A 21,873-nucleotide genomic window follows, 5' to 3' on the forward strand; every position below is an offset into this window, starting at 1 on the left:
GAAGTAAAAAAAAAAAACAGAAAAAACTTTGAGCTCTTGTGGCAACATGCCTCCCACTTGCCTACAGGAGTCTACTTGGGGTCCAGCCATTAGGAGGCTTGTCAGGAGGGCCCAGTAAAGGGGTCTCCAAACAGTACTTGATTGATTGATTCATTCATTCATTCAATATTTATTGAGCATCTTTTACACTCAGGCACTGTGTTAGGTGCTTGCAATACACTGATAAAGAGAACAGACTTGCTCCCTGCCCTTTGAATCTTACAGTCATGGGGTAGAGACACACTATAAAAAATTACCCAGCAATGTACAGAATGGAAGAAGTCTTTGAAAGTTGTCTATCTGATAGGGGTTAATATCCAGAATACATAAAGAACTCCTACAACTCAACAACAACAAACAACCTGATTCAAAAATAGGACTTACATAGATATTTCTCCAAAGATGATACACAAATGGTCAATAAGGAAGTGAAAAGATGCTCAACATCACTAATCATTGGGGAAATGCAAATCAAAACCACAATGAGATGCCACCTCATATCCATTAGTATGGCCACTACCAAAAAACCAGAAAACAAGTGTTGGGTTGGTGAGAAATTGGAGCCCTTGTGCACTGCTGGTGGGAATGTAAAGTAAGTGAAATAAGCCAGTCATAAAAAAAATAATGCATAATTCTACATATATGAGGTACCTAAAACAGTCAAATGCAGAGAGACAAAAGTAGAATTATAATTGCCAAGGTCTGGGGGGAGGAGGGAGGGGAGTTGTTTGATGGGTGCAGAGCTTTAATTTTGCAAGATGAAAAGAGTTCTAGAGATGGATGGTGGTGATCTCTACACAGCAATGTGAAGGTACTTAGCACTACTGAACTATGCATTTAAAAATGGTTAAAATGGTAAACCGTAAGTTATGTGTATTTTATCACAATTAAAAAAAAATTACCCAAAGGCATGGTTTTAAACTATAACAAGTGCTATGTAGGAAAAGCCCAGGGAGCTTTGACAAGGTCCACCAGGGAGGGGGTTCAGATCCTGTTTTGTGACTGGTCAGGGAAGGCATCCCTGAAGTGGTGACATTTAAGCTGAGACCTGGATGGGGAGGAGGAGTCCAGAAATCAAAGAGGGAGGAAGGGCACTGCTGGCAGAGGGAACAGCATGGGAACGGCAGATTAAAAAAAAGATGAGATATTACAGCATGAGGTGAGGTGACTTCAAAGTCTAATGGGAAATAACTGGAATAACTTTCAAGTGCTGACTCCAACTTCACTAAAAAGAGAACTCTGCTTACCATGTGATCCAGCAATCCCAATCCTGGGCAAATATCTGGAAAAGATGAAAATTCTAACTTGAAAAGATATATGCATACCAATGTTCACTGCAGTACTATTTATCACAGCCAAGACATGGAAGCAATCTAAGTGTCTATCAACAGATGAATGGATAAAGAAGATGTGGTATCTATATACAATGGAATATTACTCAGCCATAAAAAAGAATTGAAATAGTGCCATTTGCAGCAACATGGATGGACCTACAGATTATCATAGTAAGTGAAGTAAGTCAGACAGAGAAAGACAAATATCGGATGGTATCACTTATATGTGGAATCTAAAAATAAATGACCTTATTTACAAAACAGAAACAGACTCACACACATAGAAAAGAAACTTATGCTTACCAAAGGGGAAAGTAGGGGGAGGGATAAATTAGGAGTTTGGGATTAATAGATACACACCACTATGTATAAAATAGATACACACCACTATGTATAAAATGGATAAACAAGGACCTACTATATAGCACAGGGAACTATATTCAATATCTTGTAATAAATTATAATGGAAAAGAATATGAAAAAGAATATGTATATATATGTATAACTGAATCACGGGAAACTAACACAACATTGTAAATCGAATACACTTCAATTTAAAAAGAAAAAGACTTCTGCAGAATGGACTGTAGGGGCAAGAGCAGAGGGAGGGAGACCAATTCGCCCAGACCAGAGATGATGGGGTGGGGGAGGGGTGGCATGCAGGGGTGGCCATGGAGGTGGAGAGGAGGGGGCAGATTCAAGAGATAGGTTTGAGGGGGGAGCGGCCAGTAGCTGGTGATAGGCGTCTCTCATGAACAAGGAATTGGAAGCCAGGTCTCTGATGGAGCACCTGTGATCTGAGGTGGGGAAGAAGGTCAACCAGAAACAAGTCACGAGGTCAGAACTGGAAGCAAGGAAGGGAACAGGGGGTGGGGCCAGGGGTCCAGTCAGCACATCCACGGCCCCCTGCCCCCCATGCCGGAGGTCTGCTTGCATGGACTTCATGGTACCGAGGCAGTCCTGATATCCAGGAGGGCTGGAAGAGCTCTGTGTGTTTACTGCACCTGCAGCAGCCAATTCTGCAAGGCAGGAGAACATCCTAGTGGGATCAGCCCACATGAGGCTATCGTGGAAAATTCTAAAGACTGGTTCTGTTTAGGTGGCTGCTGTAAGTATCCTATTCTTATAATGCTGAGCTCGTGAGAGCTAATGACCACCTGAAGTTTTCTGCGCTGCTATGGTAACCCTTCCAGGTGCTGGAAATGAGACCCTTTTAAGAATGGAGGAGACAAAATTGGCAGTATCTGAAAGAAAGATGGTTCCCCCGACCTTGGGGAAGAAATCTCAATCTAGGGTTATTAAAAACTTGCACTGCTGTTCTATAACGAACGTGTTTTACTTGTGTGAAAAAAGGAAATGAAGAGAGAAATTACACTGTTGGGTTCCTTCATTGCCAGAGGCCACTTGTATTGATGCAAAAAGCAACAGGGGCAGGCAGATATCAAGATTCTTTAAATTGCTTATGACTTTGGTTGCAGTAACTGCACTTCTGAGATTCTTTCTTCATGAGAAGATCCTCAATACGAAATACAAGCTTTACAGACACCAGCATGGTCGCTGCAGTGGTACTTGTAGCAAATGAAAAATTGAAAACAGCCTAACTGTCCAAAATAAGGGCCAATAAATCCTGCCCCATTCTGCTCATAATGGAATATTATGTAGCCACTCAAATTGATGATTACAAAGTATGTATGCCAACCTGGGCAATGCTTACAATACACAGGAATGCCTGGGTAATTGATCTCAACCACAGAAAGACAAATCCACAACAACAAAAATAATGTTCTAAACAAAACCAACAAAACCTAAAGGAAATGTATCAAAATATTAACCACCCTTGTGTTGCAGGGATGGAATTGATGATACTGTTCTTTGCTCTGCTTTCATTTATGCAACAATATTTCTACAATGTGTGTGTATGTGGTAATGGGGAAAGTTATGTTTTGTAAGAAAAACCTTTTCCAGTTAGCTTCCTACTGGGAAATGACCTGAGCTCTTTACGAAGCCAGGTCCTCAAACATGGACACAGGGTTCAAGGTGATGGAGGAGGTGAAAGCAGTGCAGGGAGGTGTGTTTCATGGTGATTATGAACTTGGCCTTGGGCTTGGTGTTAGACAGGGCTTGAGTCTGGTGGGGCACCTTGCTGACTATGTGACCTTGTGTAAATGACTCCACCTCTGTGAAGATTTCTTTCTCATCTGCCACATGGAGATAACAGTACCCCCTCCATAGGGCTTGTGAAGATTATTTGAAGTGATATGAGAAACCACTTAACCATATGCCTGGCACATAGACTGCCCTCCATAAACATTAGCTATTATTAATATTGTTATTGCCAAGGGACAGGCTTGAAGGGATGTCTATAGAAACAGTTGACAGCCAAAGAGTCCAGATGTCATTGGTCCAAGAGAAGCAGGCTGTGTAGGCATCTTTGCTCTGAAAGGAAAGCGCTGTTGCCATCGACACTCCGTGGAGCTTTGTGAAGGGAGGTAATGGCTGAGGCAGCGACCGGGCTAAGAGCCCCTCACCTTCCTGGGAGCTGCCGAGGGCATCTACGAAAGGGTCTGCATCAGATGGACTCATGGTCACTGTCATGTCGTGGAGAAATGCCTGACTGAGGTCACCTTAGCATTCCCCTGACTGTGAAAAACTCTTTTCCTCCATCTGGGGGTCACAATCTCGCACTTTTGTAGCTCCGCACAAGCTGTCTCCTTCTCTCTGAATGTGTGTCCCTCTGTTTCCACCTACTGTGAACTCCTACTCTTCCTTCAAGACTTGGCTCAAATGTCACCTCCTCTGGGAAGCCTTCCTTGAATGCACTACCCTAGAATGAATCACCTAGAATGAACCACAGATAACGCCTTTGTACCTTGTACACCGTTAGAGATAAATGTACTTCTATCATAACCCATGCTTTCCTTCTCCATTGTAGCTCTTGTCATAACTATACTAAAACAATTCATTATGGAACTGTCTATCTAATGCCTCCGTGAAGGCAGGGATTGCATCTCTCTTGTCATGGCTGTTATCCTTAGCAGTCTCTGGAACACAGTAGTTGTTTTATCAATACTGAATAGATCAGTCTTGGTTGCTCAATTTTAGGTATTCCATGGAATAGGTTTTCTCAGACAGAAGGAAAGCTCTGGCAGGGCTGGGATTGTGTTTGTCTTGTTCATTACTCTTTCTCCTATCATGGACTTGGGGATGCACCACCCAGATACCTCTCCCAGTGCTGTTGGCAGGCAGCACTCTGCTCTCAGCCCCATTCAGGGAAGACTTAGCTGCAGAAAGCTGCCTCGTCCAAGGTCATGGCCTTCTCGGGGTGGTCACACCCAGTGAGTGATTGGTATGGTCCAATCTGGACCGATGCTGGAAGGCTATCCCAGCTCCAGGGCCCTCATGGGGTTGGTCAAGGCTGGTGTTGGTCTGCATGTGGCTTCTCCTCTCTCTGCCCCGTCCTGCATTCTTCTCCACCCTTCTATAGGTGATCCTCTCGAGGGCTTCTCTTTACTGCCCGTGAACCCTGTCTCAGGCTCTCCTTCCCCAAGAACCCGTCCTACCACATCTTCAGTCCCTGGATGGTTTGGGGACACTGAGTAGCTACTCACTAAATATTTCCTGAGAGAATAGATGGATGAGCGAATCCCCTGAGTGAATGATTGCTCTGTCTCCCTCTCCGCCTCCCCCTCCAGCCCGTGAGCTCACAAAGGGGGCAACTGTGTTTCCTTCATCTCTGTAACCTCAGCGCCTAGCGCCATGCCAGGTATACAGCAGCTGCTCCATAAGTGTTGGAGGAATGACAGATACATGAGCCCCAAAGGAGGACAGCTTTGGGCCAGAGAGTGGGGATGAGTCAGCATAAACCCGTCTCCACTCTCAGATCTTAAATTTAAAGAAGTCTCTCGGCAGCTTCCTTGCCAAAGGTGGGCCAGGAGCACTGTTTCTAGAATGGTCAGGTGGGATTGGTGAATTTCCTCCTCCGCTTTCCTTCTCAAAGGCTCTTTTAGTTCCACTTGTTTGAGGAATAGATGCTAGCTCAGAACACAGTCGAGTCTGGTAACAATAAACACCTCTTTAGAAATGACTTCCATTACTTGTGGTCAATTTGAGGTTTGCAGGCCATAGAAACAGGTCTCAGCAGGCTTGGAGTTGTGTGGGATCAGCACCAATTGATTCTGGCAATTAACACGGCAGTTCTCCCAAGCCCAGACCCGTGAGAGGCTGTGCCTCCCACCGCAGCCTGAGTCGGGCTGGTCCAGAGGCAGTCAGCGCAGCAGACAGCACCCAGACTTTGAGGACCTATGGGCCATCGCCCAGCTCCGTGATCTTGGGCAAACAGCTTCACGCCACGGAACCTCAGTTACCTTCCCTGTAAAATGGGCCGCTCCAGGCCTCCTCCAGGACAGAAGAGAATGGTAGTCCTCACAAGCTAAAGTTTGATTCAGATAAATGGGGTCTGAATTCCAACCTTGACCCTCGCTCAGCTGTGTGACCTCAAGCAACACGCTCACCCTCTCTGAGCCTCAGCTATTTCACCTGTAAAATGGGACTGATAATGCCTTTTCTTAGAACTTGATGTGAGAATTAAGATTGTATTAAACCTGACTGAGTGCAGCTTTAATACAGGTTTGCTACTATAATAATTCAGGTTATGGATTTCGTTCTATTGCTGAGGCAATTATTTTGGAGCCTCTGTGGAGTCCACAAAGTAGCTGACAGAGGCTGTACCACGTCCCCATTGCTGGCTGGCCCAGTTATTTCTTACCAACCTGCATCATTTAATTTTTTTTATATTACACTTCCATTTTCTCTGATTATATAAGTAACACATGTTCATTGTAGTATATTTGGAAACCACAGAAAAGCACAAAGAAGCAAATAAATATCACCCAGAGATAAACACTGGTAACACTTTGGCTTATTTTTCTGCTCTGTGTATTCTGTACCACGTTCACATATGCATACGTATGTAAATACTGGTGCTTCCTCCCTTAAGTTGGGTCATATGGTATCACGTGGTATAAATCAGATTGTAACCTGCCTTTTTCACTTAATAGATTATTTTCCTGTGTAATAAAATATTCTTCATAAACGTGATTTTTAATCTTTCATGGTATTCTATTTTATGGATATACCGTACTTCTTTAACCATTTTCCCATTAAGGTTTCTCCTCACTCCAAATTATACTATTGTAAACAGTACAGTGATGAACATCTTTGTGGCTAAATCTTTGTAGGCTCTTTAGAAATAGTTGTAGGACAAATTCTTCAAGGGGAATTGCTGGGTGAAAAGATAGATACCTTTTAGGCAGGATTAATGCAGCCATGATTCCTGTATAATATGATCTATTTGCAGATTAAATATCAACATGATTTCTAACTATTCTGTTTCCGAAATGCCCCCCAGAAAGATTTACCAATATTCATGCTTTCTAATTATTGTATGGGTGTGCAGTTTTCTCATACCATGCCAAAATTGGCTATTAGCATTTTTTTTAAAAAAAGGTTTGCCTAAAGTGTGTTTTTAAAATACAAAAATCAACCCATACTGGAGTTCCCCACAAGTTTGCTCTGTGACCTTGGGCAGGTCACATCCTTTCTTTGGGCTTCAATATTCTTATCTATCAAACAAAGGGGTAAAAAGTCATAGGATTCTCTTGATTGTAAGTGACACAAGCCAAATCCAATTGACTTAACGCAATAATAATCATTTATTGGTTCACAAAACTGTGAAGTTTAAGGAGGAGGACTTCAGGCACAGCTGCATCCAGGACTCAAACAACATCATCAAGAAGTAGCTCTTTCTGTCTTCCCAAGATTCTGTTTTGGTTTGCTTATTGGGAAGGCACCCTCCAGGGAATCACCTCTGGCACTCCCAAACTGACATTCTCCCAGCTTAGCAGCACCTCTTTTGTAAGAGAGTCCCAAGATTCATTCTGATTGGGCCAGCTTGAGTCATGGGCCCATTATAAGCCAATCACTGTGGAGAAGGAGGCTGGACTATGCTGACTGACCAGACCTAGATCTTGGACTCCCCCTGCACGTGGGGAATGATGGCTCCCCAGTGAAAATCAGAGTGGTGTGACCAGAGCAGGTAGAATCAATGCTGGGCTGGCAAATCAGACCTGACAACCTCTGAGGATCCTCTAACCCTGATATCCCAGGAGTCCGAGGCCCTGGTTTCCCCCAGCACATCTCCTGCAGAGGGTTTTCATACCAGCTTTCCCTATGGGCAGTGTCTCCTGCCCATTAAACTCATGGGTGCCTTTTTCAGCTATCTTTGTTTCTAGGGGCAGTGGAGCAGCAGGGAGGAGAATTACCATATAGATTTATGGACCTCTGCTCAACAAACAGGGCCCTTTCCCTGCAAAGGCACAAAGCCAGTCTCATAAATATTAATCAGAAGGAAACGGCAATCAACTCAAGTGGGAGAGGAAATGGAAATTGCTTTTTCCCTCTCTAGGACATAAAAGCAACATTTATTTGTTGCATGACCAGAGGCTGTTGGGTGGGCTGCCTACTTCTTCCAGGTTTCATTCATTCATTCATTCATTCATTCATTTATTGTTTATTTTTGGCTGCATCGGGTCTTTCCTGCTGCGCGTGGGCTTTCTCTAGTTGTGGTGAGCAGGGGCTACTCTTCGTTGCAGTGTGCGGCTTTCTCATTGCTGTGGCTTCTGTTGTTGCACAGCACAGGCTCTAGGCACGTGGGCTTCAGTAGTTGTGGCGCATGGGCTCAGTAGTTGTGGCTCACGGGCTCTAGAGCACAGGCTCAGTAGTTGTGGCACACAGGCTCATTTGCTCTGCGGCATGTGGGATCTTCCTGGACCAGGGCTCGAACCTGTGTCCCCTGAATTGGCAGGTGGATTCATAACCACTGCACCACCAGGGAAGCCCCTCTCCCAGATTTCAATGATAATCATAATAGCAACTACTATTTATGAAGCACCTACTATGCGCTGCACTTAAATGTGGCATTTCACATACATTCATGTTAACTCCTGTTTTACACATGAGGAAACTGAGGCTCTGGAAGTTTAAGTCACTTGATCAGGAAGACACAGCCAATAAACAGTTGAGTCGGGATTCAAATCCCATCTACCTGATCTTGGTGTCTGCGTCACTGCCCTTTAATGGGCTGCCTCGGGCTTCTCAGGAGGGAGGAACTTGACTATCCTTTGAGTTTTGGGGACCCCGGAAATCAGACTTCTATTTTATATATACAAACATCAGGGATAGTAGCAAAGGGGATCCTGGCTGCTTTTGTAAAAAGTTGTCGACATGCGGACCTCACAGCCTAAAGGTTCTGGAAAGATCTGCTCTAGCTCCAGCTTTGGGCAGAAACCAGGTGCCAGGTTTATATTAACTATGCGTTTAAGTAAATACCTAATGGAATCTTAGCCAACTTCCTCTTAAGCAACTTGCCATGTTTACAGACACTCGTTCTCTCCACTAAACATGACAAGGGATGCCCACCACCCAGTGATGGCTACAGACACGATTCTCATTCAACGGGACACTTGGCAACCCCCCTGCCGAGTTGTACGCTTCCTCCAAGTCAGTTGTGTCTATTCCCAAACCTGTTGATGCCAGCTGTACTTGTTATTATAATTATACAATTTAATTAAGTAAACCGATTACACTAAATGTAGTGTGAAAAGAAAAGAGAATGTTGCTATGAACAGGAAACTCAATGCTATACAAAAACTCAGTGAAAAGGAGAGTTCCTGGGGGAAAAAAAAAAATCCTGCTATCAAATTAGGTGTGGGAGGTGACTGAAGGTTCAGAATCAATGCATAGCACCCAATGGTGGCTTCGCAAGAGAAACCACAGGAAGCTCCAAAAGCAAAAACACACTCAGGAAAAAAGCCTTCCCTTCTGTCATAAGGGTAGCGAATCTATGCCCATGTCTTTGAATTTAAAAAAAAAAAACAAGTGTTAAGGAATTCATCATTTTCATTCTCAGTTTTAACCATGTTCCTTTTGAGTCACTAAATTACTGGCCCTACATGGGTTTGGTAAGACGGCTCCTCTGTATACCCAAGATAACCAGTTGCAGAAGGATATGGGGAAGGACTTCCCTGGGGGTCCAGTGGCTAAGGCTCCCTGTTCCCAATGCAGGGGGCCTGGGTTCAATCCCTGGTCAGGGAACTAGATCCCACATGCCACAACTAAGAGTTCTCACGCCGCAACGAATATCCTGCACGCGGCAACAAAGATCCTGCGTGCCGCCACTAAGACTCAGCGTAGCTAAACAAATATTAAAAAAATAAATAAATCAAGAAGGATATGAGGAGACAGGGGCATGAAGGAAATCAACACACTGGAAATGAACTCAAACTTCTCCCCTTTCTCCCGTCATAAACACTTTCCTTCCTCCGGAAGGATGAATGGTCCCTGCATCTGCCAGGATGCTTAAGCCAAAACCCCAGGATGCTTAAGCCAAAACCAGGTGTCATCACAGACTTTTCCTCCCTGCCTTCACCCACAGCCAAAGTCCCACTGATGCCACCTCCCTGCCATCTCCCAAACCCACCCTGCCCTCCTTCCAATCCCCCTTTTTTCTCCCTCTCTTCCTCTCTCATTTCTTTCCATCCTTCCTCCCTCCTTCCTTCCCTGCTGTTCTCTCTTCCTCCCCTCCTTCTGCTTGCAAATACTTATGGAGTCTCCTCTATGTACCGGCTACTCAGTTGACTCTGGGGAGGCACTAATAAGCACGGCTGATGTGGTCCCTGCCCTCAAGGAGGTTAGAGTCTTAACAGAAAAGACTAAATAAAGTAAGTAAACCACGAAACACACTAATAATTATAAATTACTAGAAGTGCTATGAAAAAAAGCAAAGCAAAAGGGACAGGGAAAGAAAAGTTGTGGAGGAGTCTGCTTTGGAGGAAATCAAGGAAGGCTTTCATGAGGAGGTGACATTTAAGCTGAAATCCAAATGATGTGAAGGAGCTGAAAAGAAGAGAAAAGAAGCAGGGAAAAAATATTCCACATAGAGGAAACACCATAGAGGGAGGTTTGAAATCATATGAGAGACACAAATGAAAGCTTCCTGGGGTGGCTAGAGTCTTCTGGAGAATGCGGCATCGTGGGATGATTTGGGGGGTCAGTGGGGTCTGCAGGCCAAGATGAGAGTTTGGATTTTATTACAAAGTCAGTAGGACACTTTGGATAGTTTTAGGTAGGGAGACAATGCTCTTTGAAAAAAATTAAAATTTTAATTTTGAGAGAGCTGTAGATTCACGTGCAGTGGTAAGAAATAATACAGAGATCCCATTCACCCTTTACCCAGTTTCCCCCAGTGGTAACATCTTGCAAAACTAGAGTACAATGTCACAGCCTGGATGTTAACATCGATACAATCAAGATACAGAATTGATGCATCACCACAAGGGTCCCTCCTGTCACCCATTTATGGTCACACCCACTTCCCTCCCACACCCACCTCCTCCTTAGCCCCTGGTAACCACTCATCTGTTCTCCATTTCTATAATTTTGGCATTCAAGAACATTATATAAATGAAATTATACAGTAACATTTGCAGTTGGCTACCCCTCACCCCCAGGCATAGTTCCCTATAGATTCATCCAGGTTGTTCCAGGTATCAACAGTTCTTTCCTTTTTGTTACTGAGTGGTGTTTCATGTGTGGACGTACCACAGTTAGTTTAACCGTTCACTCACTGAAGGACATCTTGTTGTTTCTAGTTTTTGGCTATTACGAATAAAACTGCTATAAACATTCATGTGCAGGTTTTTGTGTGGACATAAATTTTCATTTCTCTGGGACAAATGCCCAGTGTGATTGCCGGGTCTTATGATATTTGCATATTTTATAAGGAGCTGCAAAGTTGCTTTCCAGAGTGTCTGTCCCATTTTACACTCCCACCAGCAATGTACGAGTGATCCAATTTCTCCACATCTTTGCCAGCACTGGGTGTTGTCACTATTTTTTTTTTAATTTCAGCCGTTCTGATAGGTGTGTAGTGATATCTCACTGTGGTTTTAATTTGCTTTTCTCTAATGGCTAATGATGTGGAGCGTCTTTTCATGTGCTTATTTGCCATCTCTATATCCTCTTTAGTAAATCAATGCCCTTTTACGAATTTATCACTCTGCTTTTACTGACAAGCCCCTCTCCCTTAATAAGACTTGAGAGCAGGATCTGACCCATGGATGATGCTTAATAAGTGCTCCTTGGATGAACAAACACAGGACCAAGAGCATCACTGAAGCCCAGACATGGCTCGCCCTGGGTCAGTGCCCCTCCTGCAGCTCAGACCCTGACGCCAACAGCACAAATCTCACCCCTGCTCAACCAGTACACAGCTGGCAGTGTCAGTAAGCTCCATCTAGGAAGGATTTGACGCCCAGAGACTTGCGCTCACTGTATAATTAGGTCTAGCAAAGCTTATGAAAGTAGTCCCAGATTATAATCACTTTTTAATTATATTTACCTTTGTCTGTAGAGAGGTGAGGTGTATTATGGGCTCTAGGGGGTAACAATTCAAATCTTCATCCAAAGAGGCAGGTGCCCTGAGGAAAATGCAAAGAAATTAAAAATGATCCGCAGACACAGAGCTATGGCTTCCAGAATGAGTCACGGATTCTGAGGCCAGGAAGTCAAGGATCTTAATGTTTTCTATTCTCAGGGCACCAGGAGGGTGGGAGACGAACAACAGAGTTCAGATCTTGAGTGCTACATGCTAAACACGTTCCATAAATATCTTATTTAATTTGCAAAAGTAACTCTGGAAGGTAGAAACCATTAGTATCATTCCCATTTTGCCAAGGAAACTGAGGAACAGAGAGGGTAAGTGGCTTATCCAGGGTCACACAGCCAGGGAGAAGCAAGACCAGAATTCAAATTCAGCTCTGCCCGATGTCAGAGCCCTGTAGGGAGCCCCAGTGCTGTAGACTGCTATGACCCTGCTTTACTACAGCTGGATCCTCTGACTCACACCCTCTGCATTCCCAGCCCCCTATGCTCACCCTCATTGGCTCAGGAGGTGTCACTCTGAACAGGATTCTTAATACCCTCTTTCCTCTTCCCTTCCTTACAGGGAACATAGCAGGGGACATAAAGTCACACACTCTCACCATGCCTGTCCTGATTCCTGTCACCTTTGCTGCTAGCAAGATCCAGATCCCTTTCCAGAAAGTCCTGAGCCTGCAGGATCATGCAATGGTGATGATGATGATGATAGTGATGATGAAGCTGGCAATGACAGCCAGTAATTTACTGAGCACTTATTATATGCTGGGCGCTACGTTAACTTTTTTTTTTTTTTTTTTTTTTTGGCTGCATTGGGTCTTTGTTGCTGCGCGCAGGCTTTCTCTAGTTGCGGCGAGCAGGGGCTACTCTTCGTTGTGGTGCACGGGCTTCACATTGCAGTGGCTTCTCTTGTTGTGGAGCACGGGCTCTAGGTGTGTGGGCTTCAGTAGTTGTGGCACGCAGGCTCAGTAGTTGTGGCTCACGGGCTCAGTAGTTGTGGCACACAGGCTCAGTAGTTGTGGCTCACGGGCCCTAGAGCGCAGGCTCAGTAGTTGTGGTGCATGGGCTCAGTTGCCCCGCGGCATGTGGGATCTTCCCGGACCAGGGCTCGAATCCGTGTCCCCTGCATTGGCAGGCAGATTCCAAACCATTGCGCCACCAGGGAAGCCCTGTTAACTTCTTCATAGGAATTAGCTTATTGGGTCTCAGAAAGCAGTCCCTGGTCCAACAGCACCATCACCTGGGAATGTATTAGAGATGCAAATTCTTGAGTCCCAACACCAGATCTACTGAATCAGAAACTCTGGGGCCTAGCAATCTGTGTTGTCACCAGCCTTCCAGGGATGTTGAAGCATGCTCAAGTTTGAGAACCACTGTGAACTCATTTCCACCTCACAACCATCCAAGAAGTAGGTATTATCTTCTCCATTTCATAGGCAAGGAAACTGAGACGCAGAGAGGTGAGGTCACATGTCCAAGGTCACACAGCTGGTGAGACGTCGAGCATCTCTCTCCTCTTTCTGGCCCAAAGCCTTGCCTTTGCCTTAATCTCCAACACATACCTCCTTCTCACTATGGTTGGAACCCCAAGAACATGGCTAAATCCTAAACCCCAAATCACTCACCAAGGGTCTAGATTGGGTTTCCTCAACCTTGGCACTACTGGTATTTGGGCTGGATGACTCTTTGTGGTGATGGACATCCTGTGCATTGTAGGCTGTTTAGCAGCATCCTTGGCCTCTACCCACAGATGCCAGTAGTCTTTCCTCCCCCATCCCAGTTGTGACAACGAAAATGGTCTCCAGATATTGCCAAATGTCCCCTAGGGGAGCAAAACTCTCCCTGGTTGAGAACCACTGATCTAGATACATCACCTGCTTCCATCCAGGACAGAAAGAGTCACCCTGGTCCCATACCTTCACCACTTCCCTCCATCCCACTGGGTTTACTGCATATAAACAGAAGCTGCATTAATGTAAAGGGGAAAGTTTGAAGCTTAGACCTGAGTTCAAATTTGTCTTCCCACTGCTGTGTAACAGTTTGTAGCTTGCTGCATCTCTCTGAACCTCAGTTTCCTCCTCTATAAAGGTGGGGGTGGGGTGGTGAGATGAATGCCATTGGGCGGTCAGGAAGATTAACTATTCTGATGTAGGCAGACAGTCTTTAGGCCCTGGAATCAGACATACCTATTCCAATTGTACACCTCACCACTAATAAGCTGTGTGACTTTGGGCCAGTAATTTCCCTTGATCCTCAGTTTCCTCATCTGTACAATGGAGATGTTTATAATAGATGCTTCCTCATAAAGCGCTTAATAAAGCACCAGGCACGTAATGAAGGGTCAATAAGTGGGAGTTTTACGTAGAACTGGAACACAGTAGGTGATCAAGAGCAGTTAGGGCCGTCTCTCTATTCCACACGAGCCCCTGACCCTGAATCTGACTTACCTAATGGACTTGCCCAGTAGGGACCAGATTTGCCTGTCCCTGTCGGACAGCGTGTCAGGGCTAATGGGCTGCCCGCTCTCACGAGCTTCTGCCTCAGCCCCTGCTCCCATCTCCCCCTGGATGTTCCAGGCTCAGCTTGCCTCTCATTTGAGGCTGGACACTCAACTAAAGACCATGACCCTCAGTAAGAGATGAGTACCCTCTTATCCAAACTTGAGGAGGGATTTATATTTAGCTATTTCCTCATTCTCCAGTCATCTGCAAATCATAACAATCTGCTGTCAGGACTGCCAAACTTGAGTCTAAATCCCATGTCACTTTGGTTACTTTTTGTGTCGCTTTGGGCAAATGAATTCTGACTCTCACTTCATCTTGCCCGAGTCCCAGTTTCCTCCCCTGTAAAATAGAGAGAATAGATGTATAGGGATCTCAATGGTTTCTCTTCCTGGAATACTCTTTCCTTCCATGTGCATCTGTCAATTTCTTTCCATCTTCCAGACCCATCCTGGGTTCCACTTTATTCAGGAAGCCTATTCTAATTCCCTTTCTCCTCTGCTCACCTGGTGAACAAACTTTCCATGTTTGTTACAGCATGAAATCCTTATACCTCAGAACTCATTATAATACTAAGCTGGGTATCATTAGTTTTGGACATTTCTGCTCCTATACCAGGTCATTAGTTTCTTAAGAATATTGCCTAGCAATTCCAACTCATCCATCTATCTGCCCATTTCTCCATCCATCCATCCCTCCATTCATTTATTCATTTGTTTGTTGATTAATTTTTAAAATTTATTCATTCAAGAAATAATGTCATTATTTCTTGTGGCTAAAGGTTGAAGCCATTTAATTTGGGTGGGATCTTGTAGGGAGGGTTTTGGGTAGTGAGGATAATGAGCAAAGAAAATCCCTAGAGAGCACTGTTATTTAGTGATAAAACAACAGAGAAGAACCTTGACAGAAAGAGAAGTATGAAGAAAGGCCCAAGGAGGTATGAATGAAACCAAGAATTGCTTCAGAGGATCATGGAAAAGGAGTTATATGAAAAGGTATTATCAAAAGTGTAAAGTGGCATACAGAGGTCAAATCATAGCTTTGAAATCCAATTCAGCTGAGCTAACTTACTTAGATCCTTCTCTTCTGTGTGCTTTAGTTTAATCATCCAGAAATGGCAATAAAATATGCCTTCTTAGGGCCATTATGAAAATTCAGATAATGTTAATGGTCTAGCAGTACCTGACACATAGTAGGTACTTAATTAGTGATATTTTCCATTCACACTCCCATTATAGCCTCAACAATAAATGCTTCCAATTAAAAGAGGACCAGAGTATCCTCTATATGTGTACATCTCATTTTTCATTCTCACATATCAAAATGGTATGCGTTGTGGAAAAGGCAGTGTGGTGGGTTGGGTGATTTTCCCTTGCATGGTCTGGGCTGTCAAGGACTGACATCTCTGGTTCAGACTCTGCAGCGACTGTCATCTGACGCTACTGAAAGCCAGCTCCGAGCGAACTCCCACAGGGATGCGACTGGTACCTGTGCCCTTGGCATGCACCCTATCTGCAGCTGACGCGAGGGCTGGAACGTCACAGCTGTCAGCCTAGCCTCTTATTCAAGCAGCGAATTCCCCGAAAATGGGGTGTGTGTATATAATTATCAGAGACGTAGATCCTGACATTAAAACAAACTGTCTTGAATCCCCATCATCTCTAAGGATGGCAGTTGAGGAGGGAGATGACATGCCAGCAATGACTAGGGAAGGCATATAACTCAGCATGCTGGGGGATGCATACAGCAGAAAAATAGAGGAGGCATTTAATAGCACAGATTATGTTTTTAATTGCTTTAGCAAACGAACTGTTCTTGTGCTCTGGTAAAGTTGTTGGTGAAGCCACCCCCGGTGTTCCCAGGCTGCCTCTGAGTCACCACCAGGATGGGGGCTGGTCTTGGGAAGCCAGAGAGCTTCTAAGGCAGCACAACTGGGATTGCAAGCGATGTCTTCTTCCCAGGGAATCCTTTGCCTCGTCCACCTATGGGGCACTCGGATCATTATCAGTGGTGTGGTCAGGAGCACCGGTGCTGGAGGCAGCCTAACTGGACTTGAAGTTGACCTCCACTGTTTACTAACCGTGTGAAGTTAGATAAGTCAACGGTTATGTGCTGAACTGTGCTCCCCACCCCTGCCGATTTATATGCTGAATTCCTAACCCTCAGTATCTCAGAACATGACTTTATTTGGAAACAGGGTCACTGCAGATATAATTAAGATGAGGTAACGCTGGGGTAGGGTGGGCTCCTAATTCAATGTGACTGGTGTCCTTATCAAAAGGGCAAGTTTGGCCACAGACACCCACAGGGAGAACGCTGTATGAAGATGAAGGCAGAGATCACAGTGATGCTTCTACAGCAAAGGAAGGCCAAAGATTGCCAGCAACCCACCCAAGGCTAGGGGAGAGGCAGGGAACAGATTCTCCCCCACAGCCCCCAGAAGGAACCAAGCCTGCTGACACTTTATCTTGGACTTCTAGCCTCCAGAACCATGAGACAATATTTCTGTTATTCTGTTAAACTAGTACCACCCAGTTTGTGGTACTTGGTTATGGCAGCTCTAGGACATTAATACAACAACTTTACATCTCTGTGCCTCTGTTTTCTCATCTGTAAAGATAATGATAGTATCTAGACCTCATAGTGTTGCTGTGAAGATTAAATGCAATTTATGTCAAGCATGTTAAACCATGCCAAACTACACGACAAAGCTCTCAATTGCTGTAAGCTGTCAGTTTGATTATCGAAACCCTTTTGGAAGGGGGTGCTTTGAATGGGGATTAAGAGAGGAAAACCAACTTGGATCAGATCCTTAACGCTGACTGGGAGCCATTCCTGGCCCCTTATATATCTTGTTTCCTTTGATACTTACAGCAAGAAGGCATTTTAATCCCATTTTACTCACAAAAAAGGTGAGGCTCAAAGAGGTTAAGTGACATCTTACCCCAAGGTTACACAGGCTGTAAGTAGCAGATGAAAGATTTGAACCATGAGCCTCTGACTTGGAAGGCAGTAGCCACACCCTCTACTAACTTAGTGCCTCCACGGCATTAACACTGAAGACATCATCTGTGCTCTTGGGATGGAGGAAAGGCAGCAGTGTCAGTAAGGGAACAAGTAGCACAAATTGTGAGAAGCCACCGGGTCTGGGTGGAGCAGATTTGGGTTCAGAACTCAGGGCCATCACCCTCCGGCTATCTGACCAGGGACAAGTCACTTCCCCATCCTTGAGCCTTAATTTTACCATCTGTGGAAAGGGAACAATAATGACTACATTGAAGAAGTATGGTGAAGACTACATATAGCAACTTAGGTGAAGCACCTGACATGTGATGGGCACTCAGTAAATCCTCATTGTTATTACCATTCTCACCAGGAGAGCATGCTTACATTATATATATCATGTGCCTGGATGTGGGTGGGTCTCTGCTTGATCATTTCATGGTCACTCTCTCTGAGCCTCAGTTTCCTCATCTATAAGATGGGGTTATTAATCACCTTAGTCCTTTGAGGTGGTCCCTTGTGATATTCCCCTTTAGCTGGCGGGTTCTGATTTTAAAGCCCTTGCTCATACAGAAATGGGAGGTTGGTGGCCTCCGTGACCCAGTTCTCTGCATCTACAATTTCTTTGAGTTGCCCTATGTTTTTGTGTTCCAGTCTCATTCCAGTTACTATGGCTGCGTAACAAATTACCCCAGAACTCAGCAAAACCACCATTTATATGCTCATGGATTCTGGGGGCTGGGAATTCAGACCAGGGCACAGCAGGGATGGTTCATCTCTGCTCTATGATGCCTGGGGTCTCAGCTGGAAGACTTGAAGCCTGCGGCTGGAACCATCTCGAGTCTCATTTATTCCTGTGACAAGCGGTTGATGCCGACTATTGGATGTAGGCTCGGTTCTTCCCGTCATGGCCCCACTAGGTGGTCTCTCAGCGTGGGCTGGTTTGGGCTCCCTCCTAGCAAGATGGCTGCGGTCTGAAGTGGAGATGGGTGGGAGGGGGAGGGGTAACTCTAGGAAAGACCTGTATCCTTTCTTATGATCTTGTCTTGGATATCCCATAGCTTTAGTCCCATTACACCCTATTGATTGAAACAGTCACTAGTCCCTGAAGAGATTCAAGGGAGGAGACACAGACCCCCTTCTAAGTGGAAGGAGTGTCAGTCCCATTATAGGAAGAGTTTATGGGAATGCATCTATCTCCATCTTTGGAAAATACAACTTGCCAAGCTCTTTCATGGCTCTTAGGTAAAAATATATCATTAAAGGTCCCTAGAAAAGGCAACGTTCGGATAGCAATGGACAGAAGCCATCGTACAGTTGTACAAGAGAATAATATCCTCCTAGGACCAAAACCCCCATGCTCTATGATGGCAGGTTCCCTAAAGGAGTTTATAAGAGACAAACTATAATATGACAGCCTCCCGACAGCCCTAGCAGAGAGAATACTCTGGGTCCCCACTGGACCCCTCACCGGTCCCTGCCTAAACCCACTGAGGTTTCACCCGTGAGTCAGTGGATAGCTCTGAGCCACGTGCGCTCTGGCTAATCCCGCAGGGGCTGAGGTCAGGAGCGCAGCCTCGGAGCCAGGCGGGACAGAAAAGCGCATCACTGGATTCTCAGCCGCATCCTCCCCCACTGTTGTGGGAACTTACACATTATGAGCCAGAAAACTCTAGCTGTCTCTGGAACAGAGGGTACATTGGGGAAACTTCCTGGAAAATCAACCAGAAACACACAGTCGTGTTTGTTTCCCTGGGGGCAGATCGCGTTTTCATCATTCATTTAAACAACGACGGCAATTGGTTGAGGGTGTCCTACGCGCCAGGTCATGGAAATAGTGTGGTAACAAGTCTGGCTTCACAACCTCACAGTCAGGCAATGATGATTCAGTATCCTGAACGCTCTAATGGGGGAAACTGAGGTAGCTGTGGGCATTCAGAGGAGGCCTCTCAGTCTGGGGATCAGAGAAGGCTTCCTGGAGGTGGTGATGTCTAGGAAGAGTTTTGAAGTTAGTGTAGGAGTTAGATAAACGAAGACAAGGTGGGGAAATGAGAATTCTAGGTAGAGGACCCTGCATGTACAAGGTCCAGAAACTCAGGTGAGGGAGACGGTGCACCAGGGCACAGCCTTCAGCTCCCGGCAGGGGACAGAGTGAAGTTTTGATCTCACTCCTGCTGAGAGAATCCTGGCTGGTGGAGGTGGCGATGCTGACAGGTGGCAGCTCTCTCCTCCCTACAGGGGGCTGCAGCATCTCCCCTCAATGATAGAGGGCTGAGAGCTTCTGAAAGTCCCCAGCACTGGGCTGGTGGTGGCAGGGGGCTCAGAAAAGGATGGGGAGGAAACCGCCAGCTAGAAATGTGGCAGTCGGTTTGGAAAGGATGCGAGATTTTCTTGAGATGGCTGGCAAGAGATGGAACAGAGAGGGGAAAGAGAGAGGCTGGAGTAGATGAAGCTCTAAGGAGGCTGGAGAGGAAACTGGCTGAGCGGAGGCTGGTCAGGGCAGAGTGGGGCGAGCACCATGCATGGTGACTGAGCAGTCGGCGAGTGGTTACTAGATGACGTGCGCGCGCATACACACACACACACACACACACACACACACGCACACGCGCACACACACACACACACACACACACACTTCTCATCAGTCATTTCAAATGCCCAGGAGGACCCTTTGCTCAGCAAACCGATCTTTTTATACCAAGGGGGATGACCCCAGTTCTCAACCCAACCAGATCATGGGGAGATGCCTCAAGCAGCAAATAGAGAACAGGTCTGTACTGTTCTTGTGATTAAAAATAGGTAACATTCATAACGCACTTACTTTGTTTGGCCCTCTGCAGGCTCCCGGGTAGATGGCCAGGGATTGACTGGAGAAGATGTTGCCCACCCATCCCAGCTCCAACACACGCTCCGTGAGGTTAGACCTGTGTCCTGACAGATCCCAGAAACGCTTGTTTCTCGTGTCCCCACAAGCCTGTTTACTTGGGGCTTTTATCTCCTTTCAATAGAACCTTCACAGTCTATGCCCTTCTTAGGAAAATCTCAGACACCTGGGCCTCTTCTAGTTCTCAGGCAAATGCAGCCCCATCCTTAGATCCATGGCCACACCTGGGAGGAGAAGGCAGTGGCCAGGTGAGCCTGGACAACCTCTCTACCCTCCTCTTTAGTGGTCCAGAAAGTTCGTCCCCTTACATTTTTTTTTTTTGGCTGCACTGCACGGCATGTGTAACTTCCCCGACCAGGGACTGAACCCGTACCCCCTGCAGTGAAGGCTCGGAGTCTTAACCACTGGACCACCAGGGAAGTCCCGCCTTGCATCCTTATAATACCCCTGTGAGGGCATGTCACCCTGTTATCAGACCCATTTCACAGATGGGGCCACTGAGGCTCAGAAAGGTGCAAAATCACTTGAGCAGGGTTACACATATTTAGTAAGTAGTGGAGGCTGGACATGGACCCAACGTTTTTTTTGTTTTTGTTTTTGTTTGTTTGTTTTTCATTTTCCTAGATCATCTTTACTTGAAGATTTTTTTGGGAAAAAAAGTAGGTAATGCAAAACATTCTTATATTAAAACAAATGCAGATAATATTGAATAGAATATAAAATTTACATTCCTTTTTGAGACAAAGAGCCATCAAAGACATTTCAAGGTAAGCTACTCAGGAGCTTCAGGCTACATTCCTAAACCCCGGGGGAGGGAGGAGACCCTGCATGCCCACTCTAATATTGTGGGTGCTGCAGCTTTGATAGGGAAGTAGCAAATTCTGAGAAACAGCAAAGTAAGTGCTTACCCGTTGGGCAACAACCCAGTCGATCCCCGAGGGTTCTGAATCCATCGTCTCTGCCCTCCTCCAATGCCCTAAACAACACAAGGTGATAAGGTTAAATCTGCGTGGGGATGGAGTTCTCTGGCAGTGCCTTCAGAAGGGAGCAAAAAGTCACCCATGACTTCAGAACGGACAGGACTGTGGGGCTCGGTCTTCAAGGCTGCGTAGGAGTTTGGTGAGGAGGGCACGGCTGTCAGGGCGGAAACTGACACGTGCGAAGGTGTGGCGGCCCTGTGACAAGGTGAATGGGGGAGCTCGGTGCGGCTGGAGGGTAGGGTGCAGGGAAATAAGGGGAGGCGGGAGGCAGAGTCCGGGAAAGGAGTCAGGAAGCCAACTTTAAAGGACCTGGATGCCACACTGAAGCATTCGCGGGCACTGAGGACCCAGAGGAGACCAGGGAGGGCAGCGGTGGATCAGGGTGTGTTGCTGACGGGAGGTATGGCTGCTCAGCGGCTCAGAACCAGCTGGGGAGTCCGGCCGCTGCGCGCAAACCCCAGGGCTGGGGCTCCCAGCTGGTATCCTTGGGTAAATCATGTGACGGTTCTAAGCTTTGCTGTCCTCAGCTGCGAAACGGGGAAGGTGGTGATTAAAAATACATAACTCAGAGTTACCGAGAGGCGCAGAGGATATAATCCATGCCTAGCTTTCAGCGGGGTGTCTGGCACACGGCA

Source organism: Balaenoptera ricei, chromosome 14 (assembly GCF_028023285.1).
Source record: "Balaenoptera ricei isolate mBalRic1 chromosome 14, mBalRic1.hap2, whole genome shotgun sequence".
NCBI lineage: Eukaryota > Metazoa > Chordata > Mammalia > Artiodactyla > Balaenopteridae > Balaenoptera > Balaenoptera ricei.